Genomic DNA, 19,310 nt, shown 5'->3' on the forward strand with positions numbered 1-19,310 from the left:
GTAAGCTGAAGTAAATGGCATTAAGTGTTGTGTTAGAATTGAAGAGTGTATGGAATAAATATGGGAAAATGCCTGCTAATATTCGGTTGAAAAGCTTTTGTCATCGAGTCTGCGCTCAAAAACACTGAAAGTTAGAATTTATAAAAACAATTATATTACCGGTTCTGTATGGTTGTGAAACTTGGACTCTCACTTTGAGAGTGGAACAGAGGCTAAGGGTGTTTAAGAATAGGGTGCTTAGAAAAATATTTAGGGCTGAGAGGGATGAAGTTACAGGAGAATGGAGAAAATTACACAACGCAGAACTGCACGCATTGTATTCTTCATCTGACATAATTAGGAACATTAAATCCAGACGTTTGAGATGAGCAGGGCATATAGCACGTATGGGCGAATCCAGAAATACATATAGAGTGTTAGTTGGGAGGCCGGAGGGAAAAAGACCTTTGAGGCGGTCGAGATATAGATGGGAGGATAATATTAAATTTGATTTGAGGGAGGTGGGATATGGTGGTAGGGATTGGATTAATCTTTCTCAGGATAGGGACCGATGGCGGGCTTATGTGAGGACGGCAATGAACCTCCGGGTTCCTTGAAAGCCTGAGTTAGTATACTGCTGATCAGGTACGCAACGATTTATGGGAAACATAATACATTGTATTCCTCGTCGTAGATGAATAATATTGATGCTTCATTTGCGGTTTTGATGTAATTTACTTCTGTTTAATTATACTAAGTTTATGAATTTTAATTTTAAATAGACATTTCGTCAGATAATGTAAAGAATTGAAATACATTATCTTCCTAAAACAAGTCACTTCAACACAAAGTGTAATCTTATAGTTTTGCACTATGCCGGTTTTTCATAATGTGTCAAGGACCTTAGTGAAGAGACGGGTTTCATGAAAAGCCTACGACACGTACTGTACATCATTACTTTTGAATTGTGACGCATGCGCAGACCAGTTCACTCATTGTAAAATAATTTAGGCTTGCCTTCATAAACAGAAAATATTTACCATTGTAACAATTCTCATATATCTATTATTTTCCGTACTTCTTTATCCTGACGTCATGAAGGCATATTTTTTCTGTCCATACATTGACAGGCAGGTGGTTGGTTGGTTGGAATTTTATTCAAAAATGGAACAAAGAGGACTAGCACCTTTTTAAATGTGTGTTTTTTCTTCTGTCTCTCTTTTTCACTGGCTCTTTGTTTCGACATTTCTCTCTCTCTCTCTCTCACTCTCTCTCTCTCTCTCTCTCTCTCGCATTATGCTCTACCCGTTCTTTATTCGTAAAGGTACAGTCATTTACAAAGATGTGACCACTAGAAATCTGGTTTCATATTTGACTCCATTTGCTGCATACGTGTGGCTTTGATAGTAACTTAAAATTACTTACTCCGCTATCATCATGTCTCTTCATCTAGTTAAAGAATAGTGGGGGTTGGTTAGTTCCTGGGTAACATATTGCTGGAAGCTGAACTTGTTGCAGGGACTGTACGTATGCCAGCGCAGCAGAAGGCAGTTTGGTTATTGACGTACCGCCGAAGTTTACCGGAAATGCACGAAGCTCGAAATAACAGACGATCGTTGAGTCTCGGATTCTAGCAGCTCTCCAGTAGAGTTGCGAGCTGTGAGGTAGGAAGTCGGGCATGCTGCTACTGAACGCGCCCCGTTTACTGTGATTATGTTTTAAAATAATTTTTTTTCATAATTCGGTATGAAAATAAATTTCGTAATATTTTGTATAATGTGCAAGCAAATATTTTTTGAATGCTGTGATTTTTTGCAACATTTTTGTGCCTCGAATGAGAATTTTTTGAAGTGACTTCAATCTTTTTTATACCTTCGATGGGGATCCTTTGTTCACACATTTTTTTCTTCCCCAACTTTTTTTTTTCTCCTGGACGAAGAACCATGTTGAAGAAGGAAGATGGAAGGAACATTCTTTTTTCCCCTCCTTCCTATCTTGTTTCAAGTGTCAGAATAAAAGAAGATCGGAGGAAATGGGTTCTTCTTTTTTTTTTAATCCTCTGTACAAGTAATCGTCCACCCTGAAGCCTCGAGCCACGTCTGTATTCGAAAATGCAGGTACGTTATCTTGTATACAGCATGTTAATACACTGTAATGAAACTCCATTGTGTGAAGTATCTTATTCCACAAGCGCTGCTAATGCGGTAAAACTGGTTTCCGGTAGCCGAAGCGTCCGGAAATGCAACTCAAATTCCGGAACCGAAAATAATGAATAGATAATGCAACGTCGCTTGTAACAATAGAATGTTTCGAAATAAGTTGTATGTGCGCACTTTCTTGTCTTTTATTTGAAAGAATACTGTCCTTTTGTTTTCCTTTATATGTTACTATGGTGATGACCTTTTAAGATACTGAAATACATCGTACGTCATTTTTTTTCTCTAATGCATTGTGACATTTATAAAGTGTGAGTAAATAGTAATTTAAATCTAATTTACCGCAACTAACAAAGAAATAAATTACATATCTACACTATTTTTGGACAATACTTGTGTTAAGTGGTAGCGCAACTTCGAAATGATACAAATTTCGTAGAAGTTTGCTCTTAATGGAAAAATCTATAGATTACCAGACCAGACCTTTTTTTTTGTTCTACTTCCATTGTTGTAGGCCTTTAGTACATAATGGGAATTGTGAAGTGATCATTGCGTTTGCTAAGCCGAAGTTGATTTCAGTTCAGAAGTACGAGCTTCGATTCCCCGCAGGTTCTGTGAGACGCTTTATGGTGAACAGATCGTCTTTTTTTTTTCCAGAATAATACCGTTTCTTTTTAATTTTCTGTTTAACATTGCTATAATATCTATACCACCGTAATAATTATCAAGATATCACCATTTTAATAATAAATTGGCTCTTATTAAGGAGAGCGGAGTTTCTTACGCTGGATTCAATTCAATTTATTTGGCCATTAGACATACAGTTTTAGGCTTCATCAGAAAACATGTAAATACATATTAAAAACACTAATAAAAGACACAGTAAAATTTAAATAATACAATGAAAACCTGAAGTAATTTGAAGCTTTTAGATTAAAGAAAACTAACTAAATTGAAATTAAACTTATTTATTAAAATACAATTTCATACAAATTTTTGTTGAAAAACTCAGCAACAGAATAAAAAAGGTTATTTAATAACCAATTGTAAAATCTAGTTTTGAAGCTATTGATTGGTAATTTATAATATTGACTGGGGAGCTTATTATATAATTTCATTCCCATAATTAAAAAGTTTGTGTTGCTCTTCTGTAATCTACAATATGGAATATTAATTTGTTCACTATTTCTAATTTCATGATCATGTATATTGGCCACTAATGAGTAATTGTCGATATTTTGTCGAGTGTAAAGTACTAGATCATATATATACAAATTTATGAGTGTTAAAATCTGTGATTATCTGCTTAGACCCAATGCGTCGTCTTTTCTACGGGCAGACGTTTGGAAAATCATCACATGAAAATACAGTGCTCAAAGAAATTCCAAACTTATGAAATGTGCAATATATATATAATTTTTTTTTTCAGAAAAATACTTTCATATTAATTTAGCTATTCCAAACCTATAAAAAAAATATGCAATCATTTTTTGGTACAAAAATAAATTTACATATATTTTCATAAGATTTCAATAAGATATAATGCATCAATTTCTTTCAGCACTGTACTTCCATGATAGTTTTCTATAGTCGGGGTATACTATTGTTTTTTCCGACTTACGTATTGTAAATTTTTATAACCGTTGAACGTAAAGCTATAGTTATTGTTACATTGTCATCATTTTCTTCTTCATAATCGTTACCATCGTAATTATCATGTCTGCCTAAACAGTAAGCCATCCATTTACATGTTCAGAGGAATTTTAAATCCTGTACAAGATACGGACTGCAGTGTTTGGGCGAACTTCTTGCTTCTTACATTAATTTCTTCCAGCAGCCTTCTGAGTCATCCATTCTTCCGTCGGAAGATCTCAGACATGTGCAATCCATTTAACGCGTCTGGTTTCAGTTTCTATCGCAGTGATATGCTCTTCAAATTTCATTTTCACGGAAGTGTGCGTTTCAGAATTCTTGATGTCGTTTGTCGGAGTGCAGCGATTCTCTGAACTTCATTTCATGGAGTTCGTTCACACTCACGAGTCAATTCAACGGATATGCCGCACGTAAAGTGAAGTGATTTATATTTGAAACGAGTCTTCAGTGAAGCATACAAGCACAGCCCATGATTTCTTAATTTCTTATGCAATGAATTTTTTTCTTCATAAAATCGTGTGATTAGGCATAATATGAAACACAGCTACCAGAGTAGCTCAGACGGCTAAGGCGCTTGCCTGCCAATCAGAGGTATGGTCGGGCATGGGTTCGATTGCCTGTTTGGATTTTTTTCCGAGATTTTCCCAGCCGTAAGGCGAATGTTAGGTAATCTATGTAGAATCCTCAGCCTCATACCATCTCGACGCTAAATAACCTAGTAGTTGATACAGTGTCGTTATATATATGTATTTCATTTAGATATATAGCGACGCACGCGCAGAGAGTAGGCCTAAATGTTGAAAAGCGTCTTTGTTACATAGATCTAATTATTTACCTAAGTACTCCTTCTGGGATTTAAAACTTCTTCAGGCAAAAATATTTGAGCCTAATAAAAGCTGTATTTGTATGAATTATTGTGTAAAATTCACGTAATTCTAGCTGCTATGTAAAGTATCCGGTAGTTGCTACTGACGAATTTTAGAGTACTATTCTAAAGTGACCATGAGGTTCAGAAATATCAAAATAACACAGAATACGGCTTGAACAATACAATTTATTGGTATGTTTTTTTTTTTAATTTACATTTCAAATGATCCCCCAGTTATCTTATGGTTTGTTGCCATGTTACCCGGAAATTGTTTATGACACTTTGCTATAAACCCGGGACTTCTGCCTCTATTCTGTTCTTCACATCCTGGTTTGAAACATATTCTTCGAGGTACCCCTTGTCACAGTTCTCGTGATGCGTTGTTTCAAGCCATCTATATTATTAGGAAGTGGGAGGACGTAAACCTTGTCCTTCAAAAATCCTCAAAGGAAAAACTCGCATGATGTGAGATCGGGGCTCCTTGGTGGCCATAGCTGTCATCTGTTGCACGTCCGATTCAGCTCTGTGGAAGTGTTTCTAACACCCAGTACCAGTCGGTGCTCCATCTTGTTGGAAGAAGTTCCCTCCCCCTATCAACAGTTCCTCAACCTAACAGCGCAAAATGCATGTCGATATCACAGATAGCCATCTTAGCTATAATGCTTGTGCCAGCGCAACAATCAGCGCAGTCGTACCAACAGTGTGTCTTATCGCAACTTCTACGGTTGCTCAACCTAACAGCGTGAAATGCATGTCCATATCACAGATAGCCATCTTAGCTATAATGCTTGTGCCAGCGCAACAATCAGCGCAGTCGTACCAACAGTGTGTCTTATCGCAACTTCTACGGTTGCTCAACCTAACAGCGTGAAATGCATGTCCATATCACAGATAGCCATCTTAGCTATAATGCTTGTGCCAGCGCAACAATCAGCGCAGTCGTACCAACAGTGTGTCTTATCGCAACTTCTACGGTTGCACAACCTAACAGCGTGAAATGCATGTCGATATCACAGGTTTTTTTTACAGAATTGAAAATATCTATTTCTTTTTTAGTAACCCTGTCTTAATTTTTGTGGATTAAAAAGCTTATGTGCGCTTTATTTGGATACATATATTATATGATTCCTTGTTATGTTGACTTTTCGAATGATGGTTCATAAAATGAAACAGCATGTCCTTGGCACAATCAACTTACATCTTCGTAACACAGATCTGTATATTGTACATTCTAAAAACATTAAGGTTTTTTACTGCTCTTGTATTTTTCTTTATTTAACAGTATTTACTTTCACTTTAAATCTGTGTTATTCTATCTAAAACATATGACAGTAATTCTTTCACAAAATTTCAGCTTGTGAAGAATGATATCGTAAACTTCAAAGTAGGTACTGCTAGATCTATGAGTGACGTCAGATCAGTACGGTACAAATGAACCGTTCAGAGCAAAAGTGGTGTAAGTCAAAATTGGGTAATGAGGTTTAAAGTAAAAATTCTGTAAAATACAGCGCAAAGTAGCAATTAATAAGTCCTTCTTGCTATTCACTGACTACTAATAGTTTAAATAAATTGAATATTAATTGCTACTTTGCGCTGTATTTTACAGAATGTTTACTTTAACCCTCATTACCCATTTTTGACCTACACCACTTATGCTCTGAACGGCTCAAATATTGAAGAGTGAAGTCTCGTAAACGGAAGAAAAACCTTGTCACTACTGACAGACTTAAAACTGTCGAGTACGTTGTTGATCGCCACCAGGTCTTTCACCGCAAACCCAGCATTCTCAAATAGTTCTTCTTTTCTGCCCTCCTCTTAGTCTCCGCATATGATCCATATATCTTAATGTTGTCTATAATCTGATTTCTTCTTGTGTCCCAAACTCTTCTCCCGTTTACCATTCCTTCCAGTTCATCCTTCAGTAGGCAGTTTCTTCTCAGTGACCCAAAATGTTTTTTTTTTTCCTTCCTGATCAATTTCTTTATCCACTCTTTCTAGCACAGTTTTATTGCTTATTCTGTCTGTCCATTTCACACACTCCATTCTTCTCCATATCCACATTTCAAATGCTTCTAGTCGCTTCTCTTCACTTCGTCGTAATACCAATGTTTCTGCCCCTTACAATTCCACACTCCACACAAAGCATGTTACTGTTCTCTTCGTTAGTTCTTATTCCAGAGGTCCGCAGAAGATGATCCTTTTTCTGTTAAAAGCTTCCTGGCAGCAGCTCATGCTACTGCTTGTAGTAATATTATAAGTTGCGGGGTAATGTGGTGAGCGTGGTGCAAGGGACGCGCATTGATTCCCTTCAAGAGGAAGACGAACTTCTTCCCTACTGAGAAGTGAGCACCGGAAAAGAAACTTTAATATGGTTTAATAAAAGACGGCCAACCTGTGGCCAGAAGTCTTGGGGGGGGGGATATCTGAGAGACTGTATTGAAGAGCAGTTTAGCAACGTAGTTCGTAGGACTTGTGATTACATCGCTTTGCAGCGGTTCAACAAACCACTTCTCTGCAGGATAATTAATGATTGGTTCAAACTGTAGGAGTACATTGTGGAGTACACCCCAACTGTAGGCGAATGCAGGGTAATCCCATGGCTGTCTCCAATTCGCCGATAACAGCTCAGTTGATAACTGTCATTTAAAAAGCAGAACACAATTTTTTATTTTGAAGAAAATGCGAGCTGATAGCTTTAGAGTTTCTAATCGTTAATCTCATTGATAACTTCACATCTTTTTCCGAATAAAATATATTTTCAGATTAAGTTAGGCTACGTGTTTTCAACGGTATAACAAAGATGATATTATTACAAGTTCGTATTTTATCACGTCATGCAAGGCTGGAGTGTTGTGTATTGTAATAGGTTCTTCTTATGCTTCGCTAGCCCAAACTTACATATACACAAACATATACATATATACATACTTACTTGCTTACTTACTTACTGGCTTTTAAGGAACCCGGAGGTTCATTGCCGCCCTCACATAAGCCCGCCATTGGTCCCTATCCTGAGCAAGATTAATCCATTCTCTATCATCATATCCCACTTCTCTCAAATCCATTTTACTATTATCTTCCCATCTACGTCTCGGCCTCCCTAAAGATCTCTTACCCTCCGGCCTCCCAACTAACACTCTATATGCATTTCTGGATTCGCCCATACGTGCTACATGTCCTGCCCATCTCAAACGTCTGGATTTAATGTTCCTAATTATGTCAGGTGGAGAATACAATGTGTGCAGTTCTGCGTTGTGTAACTTTCTCCATTCTCCTGTAACTTCATCCCTCCTAGCCCCAAATATTTTCCTAATTCTCAAACACCCTTAACCTATGTTCCTCTCTCAAAGTGAGAGTCCAAGTTTCACAATCATAAAGAACAACCGGTAATATAACTGTTTTATAAATTCTAACTTACAGAATTTTTTGACAGCAGACTGGAGCTTTTCAACCGAATAATAACAGGCATTTCCCATATTTATTCTATGTTTAATTTCCTCCCGACTATCATTTATATTTGTTACTGTTGGTCCAAGATATTTGAACTTCTCCACCTCGTCGAAAGATTAATTTACAATTTTTATATTTCCATTTCGTACATTATTCTCGTCACGAGACATAATCATATACTTTGTCTTTTCGGGATTTACTTCCAAACCTATCTCTTTACTTGCTTCCAGTAAAATATCCCTGTTTTCCCTAATCGTTTGTGGATTTTCTCCTAACATATTCACGTGAAGCGCATAGACAAGCAGCTGATGTATATATATAATAAGTTATTAATAATTGTTAATATACCCCTAATATTTATTTTAGGGGAAGATATAGCTCCAAACTAACCAAAAACTACATCACTTTCTAAAAACTAGTCTAAAAAAATATTACGTAGTGTTGGGAACCTATACATTAAAGTTGACGGCCCAAATGTTAGTCTAAATGGATTTCAGTCAAGAAGAGTCACAGAGTAGTTCTATAAATAACCATGGAGAGGAAAAATATTGTTTTATTTAACGACGCTCGCAACTGCAGAGGTTATATCAGCGTCGCCGGATGTGCCGGAATTTTGTCCGCAGGAGTTCTTTTACATGCCAGTAAATCTACTGACATGAGCCTGTCGCATTTAAGCACACTTAAATGCCATCGACCTGGCCCGGGATATGGAGAGGAAAGTGGACTAGAAAATAATTGTAAAAATGATACTTCTTCAGGATTTAGGATAATTGATTTATAAATTATTTCGTGTGCTATAAACAGTGTATGTCTGTCTGTCTGTTGTTGTTTTTGTTGGCTACAAGTGGTAAAAAAAAATAATAATTAATCGTGTGGCTTGCATATTCAAACTTTACGACTTGTTATCCGCAGTATCCAATTTTCAATAAAGAAGCAACATTTTCTCAGAAACTATTCGAGATAGTTATGAAATTTTGCACACTCCTTTATTCTTTCTTAATGCAAATTACCGTGCACAAAATTTGTTTTTGGGTAAATATTTAAAGAACTTTACTTTGGCGAAGAAATGGTATATAGCCTATACTTTTTCAAATACTACTACAATTTTTTATGTTATTTTGAAAAAAAAAAAATGAAATTTGTTACATATAATGTACATATAACAAATGTGTACATTTCAGAACCATATCTGTAATAGATCATAAGAAAATGTTCCTTATTTTTGTGATATTAGGTTAGATTAGGTGGTTTCACACCTGTGGAGTAACGGTCAGCGCGTGTGGCCGCGAAATCAGGTGGCCCGGGTTCGAATCCCTGTCGGGGCAAGTTACCTGGTTGAGGTTTTTTCCGGGGTTTTCCCTCAACCCAATAGGAGCAAATGCTGGATAACTTTCGGTGCTGGACCCCGGACTCATTTCACCGGCATTATCACCTTCAATTCATTCAGACGCTAAATAACCTAGATGTTGATACAGCGTCGTAAAATAACCCAATAAGAAAAAAGATTAGGTGGGTTCGTAATTAGGCTTCCTGACATGGTAAGGTATCGTAATCAACTACCACAATAGAGTAAATACCTGTACAGGATTTCAGATGGATAGGTAAAAAATTGTGGAATCAGTACATATAACAGTGTATTTGAGATTATGTGTCTCCTTAAGAATTTTCAATCTTAACGACTTACGAGAAAGCTTAAAGTTTTATTGACATGCTACAAATATAGCTATTGAAAAAAAAAAAAAAACAAACAAAAATGATGATGCCACAGGTTTGTGCAATACTTTGAACCAGAAGACTAATGAGGAAGATTTAAACACATAGAGCCGATCACTGATGAAATATACAAACTTACTTACTTACTTACTTACTTACTTATTGGCTTTTAAGGAACCCGGAGGTTCATTGCCGCCCTCAAATAAGCCCGCCATTGGTCCCTATCCAGAGCAAGATTAATCCATTCTCTATCATCATATCCCACCTCCCTCAAATCCATTTTAATATTATTTTCCCATCTACGTCTCGGTCTCCCCAAAGGTCTTTTTCCCTCCGGCCTCCCAACTAACACTCTATATGCATTTCTGGATTCGCCCATACGTGCTACATGTCCTGCGCATCTCAAACGTCTGGATTTAATGTTCCTAATTATGTCAGGTGAAGAATACAATGCGTGCAGCTCTGCGTTGTGTAACTTTCTCCATTCTCCTGTAACTTCATCCCTCTTAGCCCCAAATATTTTCCTAAGACCCTTATTCTCAAACACCCTTAATCTCTGTTCCTCTCTCGAAATGAGAGTCCAAGTTTCACAACCATACAGAACAACCGGTAATATAACTGTTTTATAAATTCTAACTTTCAGATTTTTTGACAGCAGACTAAATGACAAAAGAAGTTTTTTCAACCGAATAATAACAGGCATTTCCCGTATTTATTCTGTGTTTAATTTCCTCCCGAGTGTCATTTATATTTGTTACTGTTGCTCCAAGATATTTGAATTTTTCCACCTCTTCGAAGGATAAATCTCCAATTTTTATATTTCCATTTCGTGCAATATTCTCGTCACGAGACATAATCATATACTTTGTTTTTACGGGATTTCCTTCCAAACCTATCTCTTTACTTGCTGCAAGTAAAATTCCCGTGTTTTCCCTAATCGTTTGTGGATTTTCTCTTAACAGATTCACGTCATCCGCATAGACAAGAAGCTGATGTAACCCGTTCAATTCCAAACCCTCTGTGTTATCCTGAACTTTCCTAATTGCATATACTAGAGCGAAGTTAAAAAGTAGAGGTGACAATGCATCTCCTTGCTTTAGCCCGCAGTGAATTGGAAAAGCATCAGATAGGAACTGGCCTAAACGAACTCTGCTGTAAGTTTCACTAGGACACATTGTAATTAATCGAACTAGTTTCTTGGGAATACCAAATTCAATAAGAATATCATATAAAACCTCTCTCTTAACCGAGTCATATGCCTTTTTGAAATCTATGAATAACTGGTGTACTGTACTCTTATACTCCCCTTTTTTTTCCAATATCTGTCGAATACAAAAAATCTGATCAATAGTCGATCTATTGCGCCTAAAACCACACTGATGATCCCCAATAATCTCATCTACATATGGAGTTCTTAGTTTCATGATAGCCTATGCTCTGCTCAGCTGCAATTTGATATTGTCTCGGATATTGTGCCACACGCTATTAACGTCTAACTCGTCCTTAGCTTCATCGGAAGTTGCTAAAGCAGCAAACCTATTTGAAATTTCAACCTGATAACGTTGCTTAGATGAAATATAAAAATATAAAAATAATTGGGTTGGACATGTAACCTAAAACTGAATATAAAAATATAAATAATATCAGAACAGAAAACAGGCGGAGGGGAAGCGTTTTGATAAGGGTTCGAACTGGGCACATCACCATCATGATTGTCATCTCCTATGTATAAACTCTTGATGAAAATTGCAGTGACGAAGTGCCAACCCCGCGAGATATAAGTGGCAAGAAGCGCGGTTGATGCATCGTTATTAAACATGCGAGCGACGAGCGGGGAGCCGCGGACTCTGGGGTCCTGTGACCTAATTGACATCACTTCAAAGCGAGGGGGACAAGTGAAGATCTACTGTAGGCAACACGGGGGGAAAAGCGCCGACAGGACTTCTCTTCTCTTCTCTTCTCTTCTCTTCTCTTCTCTTCTCTTCTCTTCTCTTCTCTTCTCTTCTCTTCTCTTCTCTTCTCTTCTCTTCTCTTCTCTTCTCCTCTCTCGTCTCCTCTCCTCTCCTCTCTCTTCTCCTCTCCTCTCTCTTCTCCTCTCCTCTCCTCTCCTCTCTCTCCTCCCCTCTCCTCCCCTCCCCTCCCCTCCCCTCTCCTCTCCTATGCTCTCCTCTCCTCTCTCTCTCGTCTCCTCTCCTCTCTCTTCTCCTCTCCTCCCCTCTCCTCTCTCTCCTCTGCTCTCCTCTCCTTTCTCCTCGCCTCTCCTCGCCTCTCCTCTCCTCTCCTCTCCTCTCTCGTCTCCTCTCCTCTCCTCTCTCTTGTGCTCTCCTCCCCTCTCCTCTCTCTCCTCTGCTCTCCTCTCCTCTCTCTTCTCTTCTCCTCTCCTCTCCTCTCTCGTCTCCTCTCCTCTCTCTTCTGCTCTCCTCCCCTCTCCTCTCTCTCCTCTGCTCTCCTCTCCTCTCTCCTCTCCTCTCCTCTCCTCTCTCTTCTGCTCTCCTCTCTCTCGTCTCCTCTCCTCTCCTTTCTCCTCTTCTCCCCTCTCCTCTCCTCTCCTCTCTTCTGTCTTCTGCTCTCCTCCCCTTCCCTCTCCTCTCCTCCCCACCCTTCCCCTCTTCTCTTCTCTTCTCTTCTCTTCTCTTCTCTTCTCTTCTCTTCTCTTCTCTTCTCTTCTCTTCTCTTCTCTTCTCTCTGTACATACAGGGTGTCTCAAAAATACACGGAATAACTTCAGTAATGAGTTCCTCATACGTAGACAATAGGAATAATATTATCATATCGCAGAAAATGTTTGGCTAAACTCACGGAGCGACTGTAGGCATACAGGAGTGTTCTGAAAAAAAAAACAGCATACCTGGTGTGTTGGACACGTCACCGATCATTCGTCGAGGAGCACACTGTAGGCACAATTGCGCTTCGCACATTTAGCCATTGTGCCAGCAATTATTTGCATCGAAGGGTTCGGCTCATAGGTAGAGGTAGACAAGTTGCCTGGCCACCACGGTCGCCTGATTTAATCCCACTAGATTTCTTCTTGTCGGGTCATTTAGAATCATTACTATTTTCGACTTCGGTGGCTGATGTGAAAACTCTCCGTAATCGAACTGTAGCAAGCTGTGAGGCAATGCGAAACACATCAGGAATTTGGAATCGTCTTTGCGGGACAATGAGACTTTACGTGAAGCCTGTATTCAGGCAGGAGGTGGACATATTGAATATTTGAATATCTGCCTAGAACAATGCTGTATGTAGGAATTTGCAAAGTTTTAAGAAAACAAAAAAATGACATATTGCAATATTAAAAAGTGTGTTATTTTAACTGATTGTCACATTTATAGTCATTGGTTACGGAATGTAAGTCTAATACTTACAACATAGCAATATTTCAGAACAAATTTTATTTTACTAACAAAAAGTTCTGCAAAATCTCTCCACTTCCTATTGCACCCTATGTTGTTCAGGCAGGTATTCATTTATTGTAAGGTGACGTGAACAGTTTGGTGTCGTAGAAAGGCCTATGTAAAGTGACAAACTTTTCCGGCCTTATGTTAATATAAAGTATTTTATTACGCACTTTACATACGAGCAACTCGTTCTAGACACTCTTTGTTATATATCACTGTTTCTTCTCGTGGAACCCGACCATGAATTGTGAGGCATCCTCTTCCCCAATATCGTACTTCAGATGTCAGCGCGCTTGTTTTCACGCGTGCTGTCTGGCAAACACGCACTGACCTTCCCACCAAGCCAACCAACAGTCACAGCTCAATTAATTTTCATCTGTGAATGGCGGCATTCTTTGAACTCCACGCAGTTTCGCATTTGATGTAATGAAAACAAGATTTCTCGTCTTGCTTCTCAAGAGAGGCTGTTGCCATGGTTACTCGTTGAACAAGTGGTGGCTGATATGTTTATTCAACAGGTATTTTTTTTTTTTTTTTTTTACTTTGATACTTTTTAATGGTGTTGTGCGAGAAGTTTGCTCACAGGAGACATCTATCAGGTGTGCTTAATTCTGAATGCTTATTTTCAAAGTCGCATGACGTGCCGGTGGTGGTATTCAAGGCACAGCGGCATTTCTTCTTTCTCTTGTCCCATTTTCATCTTCTCTTTTCCGCTTTACTAGTTTTCTTTCTTATAATTTGTGAGTGTTTCTTCTGTAGCTTGTTTTTTATCCCTTCTTACTTTACGTTTTCATAGATCTTGTCTCGTTCTTCTTCGCTTCATTTCCTTTCCTTCTTCCCATTTCTCTTCCTCTTTCTTATTTATTTTCTCTCTTCCTCTCCTTTTTTTTTTTTGCGACGCTGTAAAATAAGTTCAAAGATTGCCCGCAAATACGCATTTCAATAACAGTGACACTGAAAAGTGGTTTTGGACATCGATTTGTCCGTACAGCAATTTCCACGAACTTTAGGACGTGTTTCTGTTCGTATTCAGTTTCTACGAGTCAGTTCATCAAGGAATCATGCACACAAATAATAATAATAATAATAATAATAATAGTAATAATAATAATAAACCTGAACAGGTTCCAGGTTCTCCTTTCCGAAGACAGGAGGTGCTTAGCTGGTAGACTATTACACTATCAAAGTTATTTGGCAAAGTATATCATACAATATTTTATCAAAGAACTGTGATATTAGGATTTTGAGTTTATTACACTACATAAAATATTTTATCAAAGATAACCTAAATTTAAGGAACAAGGACAATCAGCCTCCATTTATAGTTAAACAAAATATTTTTTTTTACTAAGAGACTAGTGGCTTGTGCAGCAAATGCTGTAAACTAAGTTATAAGAAGTCCAAATAAAAATTGTTCAGATTTATTTTCAATGAAGAATACCAGACATTTTGAAAGTTATTTGCTTCTATAATACTGAAAAAAAAAATAATAATAGTAGTAGTAGTAGTTTTATTTTCCCTGGCAGAGTTAAGGCCATCAGGCCTTCTCTTCCACTCAACCAGGATCAAATCACATACAGAAAAATACATACCGGTATACAAATATTAACTTAAAAATAATAATAATAAACCTAATTAAGTAAAAAAAAGAGAAATTGAATACATATACACAATTAGTATTGACTTTAATATACTCCCTCTGAATGTTTTTATGCCAAATACTTTTCCTTGAACCTATTCATTTTCAGTTCTTGAGTGTACTTTATATAAAACCCCAAAAGGTTTCACTTTCATATTAATATAGCATTAATGTGTACCTATAATTACTGAAACTCACGTAATTGCATTAACTATAATAATATTTGATTTTTAATAGTAATAATGTCATCAAACATTCTTAAGTTTTGTACTTCTTAATATCCAATACACAGCTGTACTCGGAAAACTACAGACCAGAGAATCAGACCTGTAAATTATTTTTATATGTTATCAAAAAATTACACAAATGTAGATCCACATATTGACATTATGATGTCAGAGAATCTGAGCCATCTAAACTCTAAATATGTCAGCAATCCTGCAGGTCATGGCCTTCGTGTAATAGCCTATTGTTTATAGTAGTGCGTGTTTTGTTTTATTCTGAAATGCAATTAGTTCTCAAAATTGACGAAAGATGAATTTTAGAAAGTAGGAAAATTATGTAGGAAAACTAACGCTTCAGTGAAAGTTACTATTTTTCTGAAAATCCTTGGATGCCAAGCTTCAAAATGACTGGTCATTAATTAAAATCCGTTCAGCCGTTTTCCCGTAATTTCCATTACTTACTTACTTACAAATGGCTTTTAAGGAACCCGAAGGTTCATTGCCGCCCTCACATAAGCCCGCCATCGGTCCCTATCCTGTGCAAGATTAATCCAGTCTCTATCATCATACCCCACCTCCCTCAAATCCATTTTAATATTATCCTCCCATCTACGTTTTATTATAGGGATACGTAACAAGCTGTTTTTTACGGTGATGGGTTGTTAGCCCTCCATATCTGGAGGCCGTCTCCTCTATCCGCAACCTGAGGACGCGCCATGCCGTGGTGATAGGGACCCACAATTCCATTACCAGTTCAAATTATATAGATATGCAAAAATGAATGATGAACAGGACTCTGCATGTTTAGCTACAATTAGTTCAAAATATTACAGTAGTCTATGCACATTACTAAAAAAGAAACGCCTGTGTTAAACCATGGATTATAAGAAAAGTATCCATCAAACCTCGCTTGGGTACAATGCGAGCACATGAAAACTTACATAAAGTATTTGAGAATGGATGAAAATAATTTTCAGTTTGTCCAAACTTGTGCACCTCTCCTGTACAGCAGTTATAGTCTCTGCTCTTTTTATGTATGTATACACTTCTCGTGTTTTATTTCTGTTTTGTATTCAGTATTTTGTGTTTTCTAACATTTCATTTGCTTCATATTCTCACGTCAGCATATTGATCGTACAAAACAGTCCAACAATATACACATTCCGCCATATTGGTTTCTTCCGAGATTTTCCCCAGCCGTGGGACTGAAGCCGGATGGTCTATGGCGAGTCCTCGGCATCAACCCCTTTGATTTGATTACCTGGTTGGGTTTTCCGAGGTTTTCCCCAACCAAAAGGCAAATGCCGGGTAATCTTTTGGCGAATCCTCGGACCTCGCCTCATCTCACTACATCTCGCCAAAATATTGTAAAAAATTGCACAAATTTGTAAAAATTGTAGAAAATTACTAAATTGTAAAACTGTAAATATTTGTAAAAATTGTAATTGAGGACCGTTTTTGCAAAACTTGCTAACTGCAAAATTTGCAAAATTGAGATTTTGATGGATTCGTTGACACAAGGCAGGCCTCTACATTATGTTCAAAGCGTCTTAGTAAAATTGGATTATTTCTCTTCATTGTAGTGTGTCAAAATGTGATCGTTTTTTCAAAACTTGCTTTCTGCTATAAGTGAGAGATACAGCAAAACTTGCTTACTATAGTGTTTTGTCTCTCCTGTAAAATTTAGTTTTTTCAGTTAGCAAGTTTTTCAAAAACGGTCCTCAATTGTAATATTGTAAAATTTTGACTTGTTCCACGTCTTGAAGCTTCATTGCTCATGTAAGATCTATGGAATAAAATAAATGAATGAATGAAGGAAGGAATGAATGAATGAAGGAATGAATGAATGAATGAAGGAATGAATGAATGAAGGGATGAATGAATGAATGAAGAAATGAATGAAGGAATGAATGAATGAATGAATGAAGAAAGGAATGAATGAAGGAATGAATGAAGGAATGAATGAATGAATGAAGGAATGAATGAATGAAGGAATGAATGAATGAAGGAATGAATGAAGGAATGAATGAAGGAATGAATGAATGAAGGAAGGAAGGAATGAAGGAATGAATGAATGAGTGAAGGAATGAATGAATGAAGGAAGGAATGAATGAATGAATGAATGAATGAATGAAGGAAGGAATGAATGAATGAAGGAATGAATGAAGGAATGAATGAATGAATGAATGAATGAATGAATGAATGAATGAATGAATGAATGAATGAATGAATGAAGCTAGACAGATCTTGTATAAAAGATAACAAGATGCACTTACATTTTATAAAAGATCTTTTATCGAAGAAACCCATTACACTGATATATATTTTGTCAAAGATCTTCGACAGTGTAATACCAGCCTGACTTAGTCAGGTTTTGCTTCTCCAGTGAACCTTCTTTTAGAGCCTGTTTAATTAAAGATGCCACCACAAGCCATAGCATTGGATGGTAGTTCATTGCCGTACACTTCACTTCAGATGAGTCGTACTTTATTTCTCCTGGCTAGTTCTACAGCCTTCAACCAGCCTGGAGTCGACTCAGCGCATCCAGGGCAGCCTGGCTATCGCAGCACATGCCCGTTGATGTCCGCTGCCATTTTCCAAATGAGCTGAATTGTTACGAAATGCGTAAAAAGTTAATAGCGAGTGTGGGACTCGTTTTCCCTGACGTGCTCGCATTATTTTCATGCTACTGCCTCCTTTTTTTCTTTCAGCTGCCATCTTAACTAGCTTTATTCACTCTCTGTTCCATCATTCCGCTCTATTCCCTCTCTTTCCTTCCCTCATTTCCAGTCTTCCGTTGTTTGTGTTTCTTCCCGTTTTGCAAGCATGGCCCCCTAAATAGCAGAGGTCAATTTTACAAATCGTTGTAATTACGAGTAAAACTGTGAAGACATGAAACACACGAAATGTGAAATTTTATGAATTTTTGTCGGGTTTAATTTTTATAACTCGGAAGGTAAGTAATGGGCATTCAAGTAATACTAACAGTGACATTAATAATATACTGTGTACGTATTTCAACACGGTAGTAAAATGTTTTCAAGTAAAGCGATAGGGTTGGAACTAAATCCCGAAAAGACTAAGTATAGGATTATGTCTCGTGATCAGAATATTGTACGAAATGGAAATAGAGAAGTTGGAGATTTATCCTTCGAAGAGGTGGAAAAATTCAAATATCTTGGAGCAACAGTAACAAATATAAATGACACTCGGGAGGAAATTAAACGCAAAATAAATATGGGAAAGCCTTTTATTATTCGGTTCAAAAGCTTTTATCATCCAGTCTGCTGCCAAAAAATCTGAAAGTTAAAATTTATAAAACGGTTATATTACCGGTTGTTCTGTATGGCTGTGAAACTTGGACTCTTACTTTGAGAGAGGAACAGAGATTGAGGGTGTTTCAGATTAAGGTGCTTAGGAAAATATTTGGGGCTAAGAGGGATGAAGTTACAGGAGAATGGAGAAAGTTACACAACACAGAACTGCACGCATTGTATCCTTCACCTGACATAATTAGGAACATTAAATCCAGACGTTTGAGATGGGCAGGGCATGTAGCATGTATGGGTGAATCCAGAAATGCATATTGTGTGTTAGTTGGGAGGCCGGAGGGAAAAAGACCTTTAGGGAGGCCGAGACGTAGATGGGAAGATGATATTAAAATGGATTTGAGGGAGGTGGGATATGATGGTAGAGACTGGATTAATCTTGCTCAGGACAGGGACCGATGGCGGGCTTATGTGAGGGCGGCAATGAACCTCCGGGTTCCTTAAAAGCCAGTAAATAAGTAAGTAAAATGTTTTATTTACAGTTGGACCTATGAGTGCAAACCAGAAAGCAATTTTATTATCATTCATAGATAATTATTTGCATTAGAATAGCAATACAGAATCGAATTCATGTATTTGTAGCAATATACAGCCAATAATTTATCTTCATTTTGAGAAGCTTCGTTTCATATCACGTGATGTAATGGAGCGTATCTTTCGCTTTCTATATCCACTCATTTGATTTGGAAGGAATATCCTTTGTTGAGTTACGTACCGGACGTCCGGAAAATTCTGTATATGTCCTACATTTTGACCATCTGTCCGGCGTCTAAAAGAATTTCATAAACGAACATTTATTACTTTTAAAATTGATTAAGGAATGGAGATAGAACTGGATTAGCCACTACTCACCATGGCAACATGGCTACCGTCAAAGATCACAGTCATTTTCTGTCGCGGC

The 19,310-nt window shown here is 37.5% G+C and overlaps 1 long non-coding RNA gene across 1 annotated transcript in view; it reads left to right on the top strand.

The window, feature by feature from the left end:
- The first annotated feature begins 1,638 nt into the window (after positions 1–1,638).
- LOC138715598 (uncharacterized) overlaps positions 1,639–19,310 on the top strand; it is a 411,462-nt gene continuing 393,790 nt past the window's right edge. The window contains exon 1 of the long non-coding RNA XR_011336508.1: positions 1,639–2,096. This is a non-coding gene — a long non-coding RNA (uncharacterized lncRNA). The remainder of the gene's footprint in view (positions 2,097–19,310) is intronic.

The sequence above is a fragment of the Periplaneta americana genome, chromosome 15 (assembly GCF_040183065.1).
Source record: "Periplaneta americana isolate PAMFEO1 chromosome 15, P.americana_PAMFEO1_priV1, whole genome shotgun sequence".
NCBI classification, from domain to species: Eukaryota; Metazoa; Arthropoda; class Insecta; order Blattodea; family Blattidae; genus Periplaneta; species Periplaneta americana.